This window comes from Sebastes umbrosus, chromosome 10 (assembly GCF_015220745.1).
Source record: "Sebastes umbrosus isolate fSebUmb1 chromosome 10, fSebUmb1.pri, whole genome shotgun sequence".
Taxonomy (NCBI): domain Eukaryota; kingdom Metazoa; phylum Chordata; class Actinopteri; order Perciformes; family Sebastidae; genus Sebastes; species Sebastes umbrosus.
The window spans coordinates 26,260,152-26,278,733 of NC_051278.1; the positions used below are offsets into that span (position 1 = coordinate 26,260,152).

An 18,582-nucleotide genomic window follows, 5' to 3' on the forward strand; every position below is an offset into this window, starting at 1 on the left:
CGTCACCACCGGTGGGTCACTGAGGGCATGTGTTCAGCGCACATGTACATGTTGTGTTTCTGCCGGGTTTATAGGTGTATTCCTGGGCATGCCTGCATGTGTATACAAGCATGTGATTACACAGCAGGGCCTGCCATGTTAACCATTGTTAAGTGAGTGATTAACCCACTCAGGGTCTTATCCAGACACAGTGCAGCTTGACCCTTTGGCTAAGACGGATTCTGACCGCCAGCAGAGCTACGACCATCCAAAGGTCCACAATATTGACACATTGATGGCCTCCAAAAGCCCTGTTGTAAACACACAACCACAGACTGTCGACACTCATAGTCATAACGCCATAAACAGGAATATAATCAATTGATTTGGGGAGAAATAGAAGTTAAGGCAGCTGAGGGTGTTTTTTTTTTTGCCAGATTATTGTAGTTTATTATAAGTTATATTAGAAAAGGGCACAAAGGCGAACCCATTCTGCTCAAATCTAGCTTATACACAGTGTTTCTGCAACTGAATCTGTAAAAGCTGTCTTTATTTTTCATCATCTTGAGTGAGCATATGATCAGCTGATGTCAAGTAAAGCTGCTTCTTATTTTAGGATTTAACCCCGCATCACATTCAGAACTAAAGCCTTCAGCAGTGGAAGACTGATTAAAAATGTTGCAGCGTGACAAAGATGACTGCAACACTATACCATGTGCCAAGACTCAGCTGACAAAAGGATCTTAAACTCGTTTGCAGAAGCTGGAGGATATGTGTGCATTACTGTGAGCTGTGTGCGCTGTGTTTATGTTTGTGTGTGTGAGGCAACCCATTTCCCCTCTAATGAACTAGCGCAACTGCAGGGTAGCTGGAGATCTGTTCTTTATCACTGTTTACCTGGCATAAAAACCCATTAAACTCCATCTGCCACTGTTTTAATGTATTTTACAGCAGAGGAGCTGACAGATCAAGAGCATGAAGCTACAGCACTTCAATATAAACCAGACTCTCAGTGAAGCCCACAAACCAAACAGATAAACACTTTATCAGTTACATGTGCTCTATTCAACTTTGTTCTCTCTCTTTTCATCAGATATGGGGGCCAGCGAGTACAGTGAAAACAGAATTGAGCCTTGTGATATCCCACATGTGATGGCTTCTGAGCAAGAGCGTTAACTATCATTGATGATGAAGAAAGCATTGTGATGCAGTCTTTGATGGTTTTGGCTAAGGGGATAGAACGGTCGTCCTTCAATCACAAGGTTGACGGTTCGATCCCTAGCTGCCCCGGTCTGGAAGTGTCCTTGAGCGAGACACTGAACCCCAGTTTGCAGAGGTGTGACAAGCTTAAATTTTCCAGAGCTCAAAGCATTCAATTAAAGATGGAAAATAAATGGTGTTGAAGGCTGCGCTGACTCTAAGAGGATTAATACTGAGCCATCTCCTGCATTGGGTGTTTAAAGAAGGTTGTCAGTTGCCTTCAGGAGATCTGTTGCTGTGCTTGTGAAGAGACACGAGAGAGAGACAAGAAGAGTTGGTTAAGACTACTTTCTCAAGATCCTTTATTAAATATGGAGATTGGTATACAATTTATTTAGTTTATTACTGGGGCTGTCAATAGATTCAAATATTTAATCGCGATTAATTGCATGATTGTCCATTGTTAATCACGATTGATCGCAAACTAATCCACAGCAATGGATTCCTTAGGTTTTATGAATTCATATGATGCCAGTATCGTCATACTAGCTTTGAAACTGCGCCCGCTACAACCTCCGAAAGATCGATTGTGTTAATGCGTTGAAGAAATTAGTGGCATTAAAACAAATTTGCATGTTAACTTTGATAGTCCCATTTATTACATATCATATTTTCAATCTTTTTTTTGTACACAAACTGAATCTTAACCTAGACTGTGTTTCTGATACAGAGATTTGACACCCAATAAGCTGCTGTGTGAATTTTGTTGAATATGGAGTATGATTACAAATGTGCGAGCAAAAGTGAGCAAAAAGCAAGATTTCGTGGTCAACGAGAAATAGAGTAAAGAAGGAAAAGAAAGCAGTATGTGTTCAAGCTGTTAAGACAATTGCAGCCAGTGTTATTGGAAAAATGTCTTTATCTACATCTTCTGCAATGATTTCTAGTCTTTTTTATGAAAATCCATAAATCATGCTGTACCAGATAGAACCCGTTGTTCTTTGACTATGTGTCACTGGCCCTGGTGAACTTGGTGTTTACCACTGATGGCTGAGATAGCTGAAATATTTTTCATATTTAACTGCATTGTAGCTATGCTGGAAATATGTCAACATGGCACCACTTTGTGTATGTTCTTGGCCAGTTATCTACAGGAATGCAAGGCCCATTGCCAAAAGCTGTTCATTACAACAATGTAAAAGAGATGTAGGGAGGATTTCACTTTAGGTAGAGGTTGAACTGGTGTTTGACAACGCAAGGAAAAGTTGCAGTGACCATAGAGCTGTTCATGGTTAATAAAATGTTGAGATCAGACATGATTTGTATGATGGAGCCGATTTATCACCAAGTCTTTCCACTGATGTGTTGTTCCTGATCCCTCTCTGATCCATTGCGCTTTCTCCCCAGTCCAGCGCACTCTCCGTGGCTGTCAGGACTGTGCCGTACTACTAGAAACACGCTGCTGATGCAACAGATAGCTGGAGCTCAGGCTGAGGCAATACGGAAGGTGCCGGTGCAACAGGGTGAGATACCTGCGCCACACAGCATGTGGAAATGGGCCACCGCGACGGTCAGTGCGAGGAAGGGTGAAAAAGATGGGGAGCAGGGAGAGGGAGAATGGGGGGAAAAGGCAGTGTGTCTGTCACAATAGACTGCTTTCAATGACAAAGCAGCTCTGGCCGGCTTCCAGCACTGCACCAGACACACGTGTGTCTCTATGTGTGTGTGTGTATGCGTGTGCATCCATTTGTGCATCCAAGTGTTCATGATCCGAAGCTGACATCAAAGTACAGCCCCCTGTTTTTAATTATGTTACATTTAGCCTTGTTATAACAAAAAGCCTAATGCAGGATGTAAATGCAGAGTCATGTGCTCTCATTTAGCCACCGGGTCTCTGGAGAGAGCTGGGTCTGTGATGTGTTAGGGTTGTGTCTTTGTGTTTGTGCTTGTTGTTTCTGCCTCAAGGAGCCGAAAGTCACTTACACAGCACTGTACTTATTGTTTTAAATGCGAACACTGTCTTCTTGTTTTCTGTTAGACAAGCACGTACCCAACTGCTCCGCCTGTCAAAGCTTTGAAAAGCAACGAAACATATGTTAGGGTAGCTAAGGGTGAGTGCTCTACACACAAACACGCGTCCGGAGACCTACCCTAGCAACAGAAGTGTAACCGTCGCCTGAATCCTAACAACCCTTTCTTTCTTTCTCTCTCTGGGTCTCCAAGGAAGCTTAAAGGAGTGTGCATCTATTCTTCACTTAACAACACAGACATACAAACACAATCACATATAAACATGTCTACTCCAACTAAAAAAAAGTGCTCTGAATTCATGAAATAAATTCTGAGTAACTCTTTGGCTGTGCAGTAATCTCACACTGTTAGGATCTTCACCTCACAACGCTCTTAGAAATGATACACAGAAAAAGCATGCTTCCTTCCTGGCTGAGAGCGTAAGTAGTGGTTTATGTGTGATTCTCTGTACACGTGAGAATTTCCTCCATTCATTGAGTGAGTGTTTCCTGTCTGCGCTGCGCTCAATGTCACGTAGTCAACACACAAAACATTAAAAAGAAAACAACGACAAACAAGACCTTATAGGCGGCAATAAACTTAATAAACTTGAAAGAACTGGCTCCCAGCACGCCAGTAGGAATTAGAACTTAATCAACTGTAAAATTATACAGATTAAGACAATGTAAGTAACAGACGGACCGTTCCTACAAACCACAGAATAATAATGCCATTACTACTGCAGCCAAACTAGTAAAACCTGCCAAATTACAAGTTACGACCCACGGCTTACAAGCACTCCACTTCTTCAGAAAACAGCAGGTGCAGAAATATGGCTGTCCAAACCACTGCAAGAAAGAAAAGGGGAAGCAAACGGGCTCTTCATACAGCATAACGGCAAAAAAAAAAGACATGCAACGGGGGAAAAGAGAAGAGGGGAGACTGTTACTGTGGAAACTGACCTCTTTATTGGTGACTTTGTTGTCACATCCTTTAAACCTACCTGGAAAAGACAAGCCAAACACTCACACACAGAAGCCCAGGTCCTCAGTGATTCAGTAGGAACAATAACAACACCAGCTTCCAAATAAAGCGCTCCAATCAGCTAAATCCAGGGTGGCAGAGAGAGAGAGACAACGGAGGACAACCTCTAGATGAGCTCCACTGTAGCTGACCCCATCTGCAGCGAGACAATAGACCTCAGGGCTGCCTTTACCTTGTCTGTCCTCGGAGGAAGCCCCTCCGGTTTAGGCAGCATATCCCTAAAAGGTATTGGTGGCCATCTTGCTTTGCCTTCCTTCAGCCTCAAAAGAAAACGCTGGCTACAGTAGCCGTGCACAGGGCAAGCTCCTGGGTGTCATGACTAGGGTGACTGTGAGCCGCTGTAGCAAAGTGCTGCTACAGCAGACGCGCTCACACTCGCCGCACACACACAGACAGATAGACGCACGCACACACATACGGGATGCCTTTCGCAGACGCAGACAGAGCCTCATCAGCCAATGGCGTGAGGACCTTAGCGGCTTGTAAATTATCTTCCATGCCTAGACTCTCCTAAACAAAGGATCCCCTATGTGGGCTTTTTACTCCAGCCCTACACACATGGATTGGTGGCAAGCTGTGGAACGGATACTGCACACATGCTGGATCTGGATCACAGGAAAACAACTCCATCACCGCTGAGCTATTAACCCGTAAAGCAGCTCAGCAACACTGCTTAGGCTTTTGGTGATTTTCAACGAATTCCTTCCTTGACCCACTGCTGAAACAATTAGTCCATTAATTGATTCGTTGATAGGCAGAAAAATGAAATATGCCACTGATACAAATTCATTATTTATTTCCAATTTTGTATTTGAGGATAAACAGATGAAAAAATGCCAAACATTTTCTGCTCCCACCTTATCACATGTTTCCTACCCCTTCTTTATATCAACGTAAACTGCATATCTTTCGGTTTTAGATTGTTGGTCGGCCATTCTTTAGCATTTCCTGACATTTTATGGTTATGTCAACAGATTAATTGATAGTGGAAATAAGCCCTACTGGTAACTAAACATACACCTATGGTTGAAGGATGATCTATTTGACTCCTTGAGCCGAAGAGAAAAGCTGAGGTATGAAAATGTATGGGAATGCAAATGTTGTTAAAATGCTCATGAGCAAAATACTTATTCTCTTAAGCAGAAGTTAGCATCACATGACAATGACACTGGCAAGTTTGCAGATAGGAGCATGTGATGTGTGTATGTCTCCCTCTGTCTTAAACTATTCCCCCAGATTGTGTTTGTTATATTAAATATAAAAGGTGTAAGTGTTGCAGTCTGTCACATCACACACAGTATGAAGCATGTTATATCATGCCATGCCTTTTAAATGATATCAAACAGTGACATCCATGTGGCAGCATCATTTTCTGCTAATTCCCACATGATCTAGATGTTATGGAAGCAGGAAAAAGGATGTTCACAGCATCCATACTGCTTCAACAACCTTTCCCTTCATTCTCTCTCATCCACCCCCGAAAGCCTTTTTCTCTTTCTAAACAATTCCCTGAGGAAAAGCTGTGGTTAGAGAAAAAAACAAGGAGACAGAAAGCAAAAGACAAAGAGAGAAAAATGTTATGAGTGAGTGAAGAGCTCCCCCCCACCCCCTTTTAAAAGCAACCATGTGGCCAAGACGCTGAGGTCACACTAGGACAATGAAACATGAAGGCAGCCAGTGCCTTTCGGTAACACTCTAGTAACGCACCTCAGTCGTGTGTTTGATTATGGAAGCAGAGAGCATGCAGCTTATTCCAGCCACAACAATAAAAACTATATCAGCCTGGTAGTGTCCATGTAATAAACATGCAAATATCAGGATGAATAAATCAAATACATGTCATGGTGGAAGATGCCATTATTATGAAGGGATCTCAAAAGGTATTCATAAGCATGTTACACCCAATAGGCCTGAATTATAGCCAATATAGCACATGTTCAAATGTGTGTGAAAGGGATAGGTTGAGTCCTCTGTAATATTAACACGTCACAGTTCATTTATGAGCATGGTGCAGTTTTTGAAAATGAAAACTATATACTAAAGATTTGCATGTTTTTATCTGTTTTTATCACACCGCAGAGTTCAACAGTCAGTCAGTCAGTCAGTTAGTCAGTTAGATGTTTATAACTTATCATAGTAAAACTCCTGCATGCTGTGGCTTCATGCATATGTGGTCTCATGGCGAACATTTTCAAAACCAGTGCCAGAGAGCGAATGCATTGTATTTATTTATGGTGGTGACTGCTGAGTGCAATTGTTTTTCCCCTCATTATTTTGATTTATTCCATTAACGGTTAACTTCAACAGGCTGTGTTCAGATATCATATCGTTTGCAGGTAGGTGATAATTTAATGTACATCTGTGAGAACACGATTAGCATCAGAGACAGAAGTAATTTCCACCCCAACAGTAATAATCACAAGTTTCCTGACACACAGTAAAACAAACACAGATGTAGACTAAACACTTGAAATATACACAAGGCATGTGGTGTGGTGTGCTGCAGCAAAGTTCCCCACAAAATGATATTTCCCAAACACTGTCAGTAACAGAAAACCTCAGTTCACATTAACAACAACACATCCTCAGTTATTTCAATCACTATGTGGATCAGCGCCTGCAGATTTAGAATTCATATTGTCTACCCATGTGGTAGCTTTTATGGTAGTTCAACCCTGAACTGGACATAATAAACTTGTATGGACACCTGCATAATCAATGTGTGTGCACGTAAGTGCATTTCACTACCATTTACTCCGGCCAAAATATGAATAATTCAGTATTTTACTCTGACCAAGCCTGTAAAAGGGTCCAGTTCAATCTGGCAAATTTCCGATTCATTAGAAATCACATGTGTCCAGATGCTGCTAAGATGTTTCTACATTCTATGATGTTCACTCATCTGAACTATACTGTTTAACAAGCCAAGACCAACCATAGTACGCAGAAACCACTCAAATCACTACAAACAAGCACTTAAAACACTAGATAAAAAAATCAAAGTCTTTCCATCACTGCCCAATTCTAAAACAGAGATTTTAAGTTGGGATGACCTAATAAAATATTGCAAACTTTTGCTTGGTGTACAAAGTCATTCATGACTTAGCTTCACCGCCACTTGTAGCCTATATCAACAGAGGAACCGATAATAATCATGTCACTAGAGGGTCTATGAGAGGAGATTGCTCTATTCTGTTGTGGAAAAGTGCCTTTAGCCAGTCAGCCTGGTCTGTCAGAGGTTCAAGAGAGTTGAATATAATTCCAATTCACACACACAACTAAACACTTAAATTAAATATTAGAACAATGGATGATTAATATATATACATGTCAGCTCTAAACTGCCTTTGCTGCTGTTATCTACATGTCCTGCTTGTTTGCAATGTCATTCTATATGTACATATGTCACTAAGCTTCTACTGCTTTTAACACGTGTGAGCAATGTCATTCTATATGTATAAATGTCACTACTGTTTCTACTGCTTTTAACAACGGTGTCCTTTTCAAACCTTTAAACTGCATGCCCTGTTTTTGCTTTTGCTCTGATGTATTATAGGAAGCCTTCTGTAACACCTTGGACAGGGACTACTGATGAAAAATATCCTTTTGGCTAATTCTGGCATTTTTTTATACCATGAGTATTCATTAATTTGCATCGTCCCTTCTCTCAAATAAACTAAACTATAACTCAAGAATAATTTCCTGACTAACAGTAATGGATGCATTGGGCTCAGCTTACATCTGGATATGTTTATGATGGTAACTGGTTGCGGTTTATCCCAGTTTTTAAAACTTACCAAATTGGGGAGAGCCATATCTGGGTTAAATGAGATATTTTTAGATTCATTGTGGCAGTTATAGGTGAGCTCTCCTCTGAATGGGAATGTTACAGGTAGTCCGACAGGTTTGACATTTGTGGAAAAGTCTACAAACTTTGACTGTCAAACAGGTTACACACCAACCTAAACAATGAAACAAGCCTGCGTAAGATACACACCTACCAACTGCTACCATTTAACTATCAACAAGCATGTGCTACTGAAGCCCTTATGCAGTTATACAACATAACATAAACCATTTTCAGTTTTCTCTCTGGCTTTAACGTAATAGTTTAAACAAACAGCTCAACTCTTATTGTAAGCTTTGATGCTCTGGTATCAAGACAGGTATTAAAATGCAGAAAAACTAGTACATTATTCCACAATATTAAACTATCTTCATAAAAGTATAATTTATAAACAAGTTTAAAATCAAGCATGAACTGCGCTGGCTGTACTTTGCTTCTCTGCCTTCCTAACAGTCCTCCTCCTGCAGCCACTCCATTTCTGCATCCCGAAATACTCCACTACTAACAATATTGCACCGCACCCTTAATTTTCAGCTCTTTAAGTGTCCCATATGTTTTTTTTTCCCTTAACGAGCAACCCAGCTCTCGTTAGGAACAAGTAGTCTGGACATTAATCACCCTAAGCTACAGTACATGAGCATGCAAGTGAGGTAAAGAAAGTTGTTCGGCACCACAGTCGTAAACTGTCTCTGACACATCTGGAGGCTGACCTACTGGAGTCCGGCCCGGCGATGGAGCTGTGCCAAGCGCGACTGATGCCAATAGTTGTCATTATGGCCATTACTGCTGACGCTAATGTAAACTTGTCTCTCATTTGCACGGAAAAGCTACAGATCTTCGATGAAGGGGCAATAGTTTGAGGGAGTTTCTCCTCTTCTTTCTTCTTTATATAGGTTAAGTTGTGACTTTGTACCTTCAGTGAAAGATAGCGGTGTTAATAGTGCTAACAACCATGGGAAAACGGGAAAACACAACTCTATGCTTGGACTTGTCCCCATGCTGCTCATCCAGTCCACTCATGCACAACTCATCCCAAAAGACCAACATGCACACACAAACGTTTAGAGACTAAGAATAAGCAGTACTAATCTATATGCAAACACTCACATTGGCATTTGGATCCTGTGAAGTCAGACCAATGCAGTTTGAAAGCTGATTTTTCCTTGAAGAGAACTTTGAAACCATAAAGTCAGTGTTACCTGAGATGAGGCAGCACTTTGGCTCACATTCAGCAGACCCCAGAGGCCGCTCACGAATCACACTATTACCTTTTCCAAAAGAACATCTGTGGACTCAAGACTTTGACTAAAACGTCTGCACAACAGCCTTCTGCACTCTCTTCTACATGCTCTCTGCTTCCTCAACAAACATGCATAAATACAAATGCATGTTTGCACCTTTCACACATTCTGTATGGATAGTTTGTAACCCTGGGCTGAGGCTATTTTAAGGACACAATGGATTCAAATTCTAAATTCCACACCTAAACACAGAGAGTGTGTTATGCAACATACTACAATCCCACTCTTTGAAGGAAATGTGCACCATTCAACACCACACCCTAAACCCACATGGACTCAATTTAAGTGCCGATGAGGATTGGTCAGCATGAGGGGACGGCGGGTCACTCCAACTCTGACACCTCTGGCCCAGCCAGGAGAGGAGGGAGGAGTCTTAAAACCTGTATGCATCGACAAAATGTCCTCTTTAATCTTGTGCCAGTACTATCCATGTGGTTCTACCTTCTCATTTTGGTCAATCGGTATAAGACAAACATCTGTACAAACACTAACAAACATTAACTCTTGTTGTAGTTCTGTGGTGTTGAGTTTTTGGAGTTGCTGTGGCTAAATATGGCAAAGTGTTTCACCTTGGGAAGGACAGAAGAGGAAGGTGAGCGGGTGCATCGGTGTGTGTTAACACTGACACACATGCACACACACACATACTGCCACTGACCCAAATACACACACAAACACTGTGCAGGCAGAGCAGCGTGGGGGCCCCAGATCCTCTCACAATGAGACAGGAAAAGGCTTACTTAAGTTTGCGCTAGTACAACATGCTGAGTAGGCATGTTGGCCATATGACTGCACGTGTGTGTGCATGTGCTCACACACACAAATATGTGTGCAGAGTCTGGAGACAGATGCATGCAAACTCCAGTGGTGCATTAAAGAGCGACTGCACATACTGTACAGCAACAGAGAGGGCTGAGAGAGGATACTGAATGATGAACAAAGAGAAAAATGGACAAGGCAAAGGGATAAACAAGCAAATGAGTTCATTGTATTCGTTGCAACTCAGTGGATGGCATCTTAGGGAATAGAAATAATGACAAGAGGGAGCAAGAAGATGAAAGTTATTATCCTCCTCAGGTGTAAAAGCTATATTCTAAGGTAGGCAGGTCAGGTTGATGCATGAATAAGCTCTGGTTTCTCCAGAAGGAGGCCATTGTGTGCCCTTGGTAGGATTTGAGTGGCATTTCCTTTGGGGGGCAAAGTGAGAATTTCTTTTCACCCAGAGAAACCAAGTGGCACGACTTCAAAGCTTATCCAAGGACTTAGAGCCTTACAACAGTCAGGACACGGCACAAACTCACAGATGCAATGAACCTAAGAGGGCTCAGGAGTGGAGCATTAGTGGTATCAAAGTTTAACTCTATCTTGCTGAATTATAAACATTATAGATACTAAAAGGCATACAACTCTTTGCATTGTTGTTGCGGAAGAAACATAATTGCTGCTGAGCTGCTACGGCTGAATGTACGTTAAAGCCAACTGAGTGGAGTCCCTCATTTAAGTCATTAAACACTGTCTCAGGTTGGATGTAAGCCCTCAACCTGGCACAGCCTGGGCCATACATCTGCTGTGATGTATAGTGGGCTCTGGCCAAATAACTCAGCCCCAAATCACATAAAACAGACACAGCCCCTTTCTGGGCCCTTACCCAAACCCTGCAGCTATTACAGATAACTACCTCACAGGGCTGTTTTAAATTTAATTGGCTTGGTCCAGGTTAACAGAAAATACAATGCAGCCCTAATCAGAGGCGAGCTCTTGTAGTAAAATGTGTGTCTGTGCAGAGGAAGAGGAGACGTCAGAGGAGAGAGTAGGCTAAAGCACAACGCAATCTGCCTGGTCATAATGAGTTGGCTCAGTTAAAATGTTGGCAGTGTCTCTGACATTTCATGAACCTTTCCCGCTACCTCGGCCCCCTTCTGTCCCACACATTTACATAATGTGAAGGAAAAAGTGTGGATGTGCATCTGTCCTTCAGTGCATTGCCACAGTGCCCACGTGCGTATGTGGGAGAACCTGTACTCATTTTTGTGAAAGGAGAGTGACGCACCAAATTCTATCATGGCTCGAGAAATATGTTTGAAGAGTTTTGGTAAATTTAATACTGCTGACAATTTTCTGCAAGGTTTTTTACCTCCGAGGCAGCCAGTTGTTCCATTTCACTTCAGTACAACAATCGACTTGAAGAGACTTGAAACTTGTTTGAGATAGATAATGCGTCACAGTGAACATCATGTTTACTTTAATATTTGTAGTTATTGGCAGCATGTTATTACCGCGTGGTAATGTAGACCAGCGCAGACTCAAATAAATCTGTACTTGTAATTGCATGTAGGGCTGGGTGATATGGCCAAAATCTTCTATAACTATATAGGTAATTTCATATCTCGGTAACGATATATATCAGAATATAGCATTTTCTGGTCATTCAATAAATAAATAGTCTGAGATGAGACACATTATTTTCAGTAAGACTGAACAACGATTAATTAATAAAAATGAATGCAAAATCTGTATATTGTCAAGTTTCTTGCTCCCAATAGTTTGAGAAACTTGAAAACATGTTTACAGTATAACACAGGGCCACAACATACTGTTGATAGTGCAACTGTGCAGCAAATATACCATTGCATAAAGAGCATTTTAATAGAATAGAGATCATCAATGGTAAAAAGAAGAGTTTATTAGCAACACAAACAAGTGCAATTACCTCACTGAATAGGTTGATTTACAGAGATAATGCAGGCAATTTTGCAATGTTTAAGGCGCTCATCCCTTGCAGACGGCCACAGCTTGCTGCTGACCCACTATAAGCAAGACAATCCGAGTAGTTTAACCTAATTACCTGGATATAGGTTACAGGGTTCACAGCCTTAAAACCCATAGTACGCGTCCGCTGGTTATCTCCACTAATCCTCCTTACGACCTAGAGAATACTCCATCAGACAACCGTGGCAGGTCAAAGGTCAGCACCAGACAATGAGGTCGCCATGGCAACTGTCAGTGCTAAAGACTTCCACTGCTCGCTGTGTGTGTGTGTGTGTGTGAGAGAAGAGAGGGGGAAGAGGAGCTCAGACCTGACAGGAGCGTCTGCTGGGACAAATCACTCTCACTTTATATTAAGCTGAGAACAATGGGGGTGTTTTGCTGCATGATCGCCTGAACAAGCTGTAAAAAAAACCTTCATGCACACACACACATACAGCCATGTGCATGAACATCCCCCTCTGACACAAAAAATACAGGTAAGAATCATTCACATAAACACAGACACACACACACACACAGCTTTGAATATCTGTTACAAAGCAAACAGTCACCGTTGGGGTGCTGCAGGCTGTCTCTCCTCCCTACCAGAGCGCCGTCTGAAGGATCGGCAAGTGTTTTCCTGATACACGTGTTATCTCAGCTGGGCTACTCCTCTGGCAAATGCATTGCGGCAGAAAAAAGAGGAGTGGAAGAAGTGTGGGAGATAAATTAGTTTGCAAGAGGAGCAGGGTGCTGAGCTGGCTAGCTGACTGGAAGCATACAGGCTACTATTTGTAAAAAGTATAGTCCACCTGCAGCTGTATTGTGCTGAACTGAATGCTTCCTTTGTTATGTAATTATGGTGCACCGCAAACTTACCCAAAGTGTACCTCACCAGGTGCATGGTCTTGATAAATGCAGTGACAGAAGGAGACACAAGCACTCACAGATAATAGTTATACTACCTGGATTTTTGTTTGCATTTGTGTAAGGCAAGTCACATACAGGTATGTTAAACCATATACTGGATTGGACGGTTGGGACAAAATGCAAAAGCAAAGTGTTTGAATTGCAAAAACAGTAACATGATATTTACATTTAAGTTACATTTGTGCTTATCTCTTTCCACAAATGCACACAAGAGGAGATAGTTTACAAGTAAATCAGGAGAGGTATACATTTAAGTGTTTCTTTAGATGTCTGCATGTATATATAATAAAGTTTATTTTACATATAGCACTTTACAAAGTGCTTTCTGGAAAAAAAACAGAAGATAAAAAACTAAAATAACAATAAAATAAAATACAAACAATGAAGGGATCATAAAAACACTGGAGGATAAAATGAAATTAAAAAATGTACGTATAATGGCCAGAGAGGGATGATAAAAAACTGCAACATATTAAATATTCATAAATGCTATCCTATAAAAGACAGCATTAAGAAGGGATATTAAAAGATGACTCAATAGGCAGTGTTCCCTTGTCTGGGGGCTCTAACAGCAAAGGCCCGGTCACTTTTGGTCGAAAGACGAGATCTAGGAACAACCAGCAGAGTTGCATCCACCGATCTAAGGGAACGCCCAGACACATAAGGGGTCAATAAATCCTTGATATAGTTTGGAGCAAGGCCATTTAATGTTTTAAAAGTGATCAGTAAAATTTTAAATGAAATATGGTACATACTAGTATAAGTTGGGTAGCTCAGGAGTCGTGTTCATATTTCCTGATGCCTGTTAAAATTCAAGCGGCAGCGTTCTGCACGAGTTGGGAGTCAGTGAAGGGAGCTGTGGCTGATATCAACATAAAGTGCATTACAGTAGTTTAGGCGAGAAAAAAATAAAAGCATGTATAATTTTATGTAAATTGGAAGGAGACAAAAAAGATCTGATTTTAGAGAGTTTTTTTTAGCTGAAAGAAGCATGACTGAACAGCATTCTTTACTTGAGCATCAAAACAGAGCTCTACATCAAGTATTTAGATTTATAGTAGACGGCGAATACGTGAATATTAAGCATGACAACAAGTGACACAGTGAGCAAATATTAACTGTCTTAGCCTAATCGTCTGAACAACAATAACCCATAAAATTACAATTCAGCATGTTTAAACAAAACCAACAACACCTACCGACAGCCATAGCCCTTACAACCTTAACTTATGATCAGATGATCATTCCACTCAATGATCAGTTGTATTGCTCAAAATGAGGAAAAGACCAGCTTCAATCCCCGAATAGTTACATCCACCTAACGTTACCTAACGTTATAGCTCCCTCAAACAATGTGTAATGAAGGCCCTGTTCAGACCTGGTATTAACATGCGTCCTGAGTGAGCTGATCACAAGTGGACAGGTGTGAACGCACTGAGGACGCATTGAGATCCAATTGCTCAGACCACATCCAGAGGTGGTCTGGGCCACATGTGGCCACATTCTTTTAGCAGTATGTACGCAAATGTGTCCTGGGCCACATTGAAAATTGAAATTGAATTTCCCCTCAGGGGATCAATAATGTGCCTTCCTCTTCTTCTTCTTCTACCGAAGGACCACCTTCAATATACTGACTGTATATATATATATATATATATATATATATACACAGTGTAATGAAATGAAAACTAGTAGAAGCAAGACATAGTGTGTAAGTGGTATTACACACTGAAATGTTAAATACTCTATCAGCTGATTACAATGGAAAAGATCAGAACTGCAAAAAGTGTCAACATCTTGCATTCATTTATGAACTTCATTACATATTTATGTGCTTGTGCTAGTTTAAGTCAAATGAGCTGCCAGCACTGACAGACTGAGGGGCAACTGATGGGTGACACAATGATGATGTGTGTGTGTTATAATGTATTTGTTTGTGCTATTTTACAGAGATGTGAATGTTAAAAACATTATCTATGAGTGCTGACATCTGCCTTGTTAGCCCATATAAAAGTGAGTCAGTTATGCAGCCTACAGCTCTAAACATGTCAGGACTGTTTCAGTCAAATTCACTCTACAAATACTGGAGCTTTTGCACTCAGTGAACTGTAGTATTTTGGGTCTGGTGTGTACGTGTTAGTGTGTGTGTTTGTGTGATCTGGGCCAGGTCAGACAAGGCAGTGAGCCCCGTCCTCACTGCCCAATACAAAGCGAGGCCACGAGGGGGCCATCAAGCCTGACATTTTTAAATGGAAAGAGCCACGCTCAGTTCCTTTCTTACAAACACAAAGAACATGGAATTTCCTTTTCAAACAGTGTTCAGTGTTTTTGCATTTTGTCTTCATACACATAAGCCTTACACTGTTCAATCTGTGTTCTGTTTTGTGTGTATTTTCACCGGCAAGTATGTTAAGTATACCATGTTTTATGACACAGTAAAACCAAACCATACACCAACCATAGTAGCTCACTATGGTAAAACCAGAAACAGAATCCACATGCCACTACATGAACTCCTCTTTGGCCTCTGCCCCTATTTTCACAATCTTGTGGAGTTACAAACATTTGCTGGAAGGGTGTGTGAGCCTGATCAGCAAGACTGCCCAGCAAGTATTTTAACATATTACTCAGACTACAAGTACACACAAAGTAAACCCTCATACACTCACAGTGTGGTTCTTGAGTTGTATATCTAAATACAAGACAAGGGGTAAAGTTGCTCCCCCCCTGTTATGCATCTAGAAATAAGTAAAGAGTGGATGGGGATTTGACCTACAGATCATCATGACGATAGCTGTCCCGACAGTGCTAGCACGCAGCACCTAGTGCAGGCTCCACCCCTACAGTAGTGTGGAATCAAACAAAAACCTGTTCTCAAACAACAAACACAGGCATTGCATGTATGCCAATGTGATGCCAGTTAAGAGAAACCAACTGTCTCTTTTGCTTAAATGAGACTGGATCTGCTGTTCTGTCTTTTTATCTTCAATGTCACATGCACACACCATACAAATCTGTATACTATGTAAAGTCAAAAGTCACAACCACATATACTGTAAATGTGTATTTGACTCAGAGTCATACACACACACACACACACACACACACACACTGCCCCACATGTTATAAATTTCTGCCTGGCCTGATCTTTTCCACCTCGCCCCCTCTTACACTTACACTGAAATAGTGCACAAAGGTCGTCACTACAAGGGTAGAAAATAAAATATGGATTTTCACAGAGCAATTTTTGGGTTGCTGATGTTTGAAATTTGGAGGCATTGACATACACAATCAGACCATTTTTGGCCCCTTGATTGTGTTTCATGGGGCAAATAACTTGAATATGCCCCCGAACATTTCTGACACTGGTCACTACTAATAACGCAGGTGTTACATAATCAGCCTTATTCTGCTACGACTCTGCCAGTGTATGCACGCTTGCAGAAACAAGACCGCACAGCCACATGGACCCTCACTCACAGTTGTTCATACAGAGCCCTCCCCCGGCCACATGGACACCACTGAACTATGCACATGATTATGCTCTGGTAGCCAGCTGCTGGAAGGAACTCTGATTCCCAACTACCCAAATGATTGAGAACATGTCTATTAGCCGTCTGTCCCTACATAAGCATGTTATAGATAATGCACCATAATCAGAAATGCTTTTTTAGCTAACACCTCATCTGAATAATTTGGGTACTACTTTATAAAGTTCCATGCACAAACAATTAAACAATTTAAAACTGCATTAATCATTTATGGCCACTAGAGGGTAAAGTAACTCCAAAACAAGCTGACAACCATACACAATATTGGTATTGCTAAAGTATGAGCAAAACATTTGCCTTCTTACACATGCTGCATACACAGAGCCACATCATTAAAGTCATGTTTCTGGACACTTGACAAATCTAAGTCCACCATTCAATAGCCTTTAGCTCTGTTTTGGTCTCAACCAAGTCCTGAGAAAATATGTGGGTCGTTGTTAGGTTACTATATGCTGGATCTTCTTCACCACCTACTTCCTGTTGCTGAAAGAAGTTACCTGCTGTGGCTGGAAATGTGGTTGATAAGTGAGGTTATATATATATAGGCCTATATAGGCTTATATAGGCCTATATATGCCAGAAACCAAAACAATGAAGAGGCTCAAAAGTTTGGTAAAGCAGCAGAGGTGGACATCAACTCTATACTTTCATAGTTTACATGCTCCTTTATCTTTTTTGAAACACGGTAAACAGACACTTAAACCTGCAATTACTGAATCATAGTTTTCGGAGGGCCACTCAGGGGCAGAGGAAACAACATTATTATTAATTTGGATTTGAATATAAGTCCAATAGTCACTCTCTTTTAGCTTTGTCTTTGGTCTCTACCAACTCTTGAGGGAAATATTTGTCCCTTTAGCTACTACATGCTCCATTATGTTCACCAGCTAGTCGATAACTGTCTCCGTCTGCTGTTTGGTGCTGAGCAGGTAACGTACAGTGGGTTTTTAGAGCTTTTTCACTGAAAACAGCTGCCTTCTGTGGCAGAAAATGACACTATGAGTAGAGTGGTGAGAGACAGAATTAAAAAGTTTAAGTTGTAGGCTGAACAGCTAAACAATGAGCTGAAACTCACTATAGAGCTCTGTAGAGCCGAGGGGAGCTGCAGATTTAAAAGATAGGTCCATCACTATGAGCAACCCTTTTCGCATTGGCTCATTGTTTTCACATGGTCATTTGATAGAAAATGATAGATTATGGCAAAATTGACTGGGAAAAATTTCTCTCTTAACTAGTGTCCTGGGTGTTCATTGTCTTAATGGGTTCTAAAATATGCATTCACAATGCCGTTCAGTGCCACTGTGTGCAAAGACATCCGGCTCAAATTGGCCTTAATTACAAACCCATACCTATCCACACACACAAGCATGCACATACACACAGTCACCACGTGCAACTCATAAAATAGCTCATTCCCTTGCTTGCACCATGGATGGCACACACACACAAACACACACACACAAACATACTCTAAGCACGTGCTGAGCGACTGCGGGTCATGTGACAGCGCCTTCCCCTCTAACACTGTAGTTGCGCATGCATTCACACCCAGTCTCTATTCGCACGGACACACACACACACACACACACACATACACACACAAACACTTCCCCTTTTATCACTCAAGTCAACACATTCCCCAACATTTAACAGGAAGACACCATGAAGTTAAGTGTGCAGGATCTGTTGAAACCGACCGAGGAAAATGTGAAACACAATGTGAAAGTGAAACCTTCTGTTTCAACTGTTTGGCTAATTCAACTCTCGATTATTGCTGCTACCAGTGAGCGGCTGGGAAACCTCGGAGATCAAAAGCAATGCTGTCAGACAGTAACAACAGTTTCAGTTGCTTCAGATCAGCTGTTAGATGCAGTAACTCCAGTAAATTAACACTCTAATCATCGTCTCATTTTACTTGTGAGAACGAACTGAACGACCTGACTGCAATAAAACCCCCTGTAATGTGTTCCTA

General features: G+C 41.4%; 1 protein-coding gene across 1 annotated transcript in view; it reads right to left on the reverse strand.

Moving 5' to 3' along the window:
• tet1 (tet methylcytosine dioxygenase 1) overlaps nt 1-18,582 on the reverse strand; it is a 32,151-nt gene that overhangs the window by 9,999 nt on the left and 3,570 nt on the right. The gene's annotated exons all lie outside the window — the stretch shown is intronic.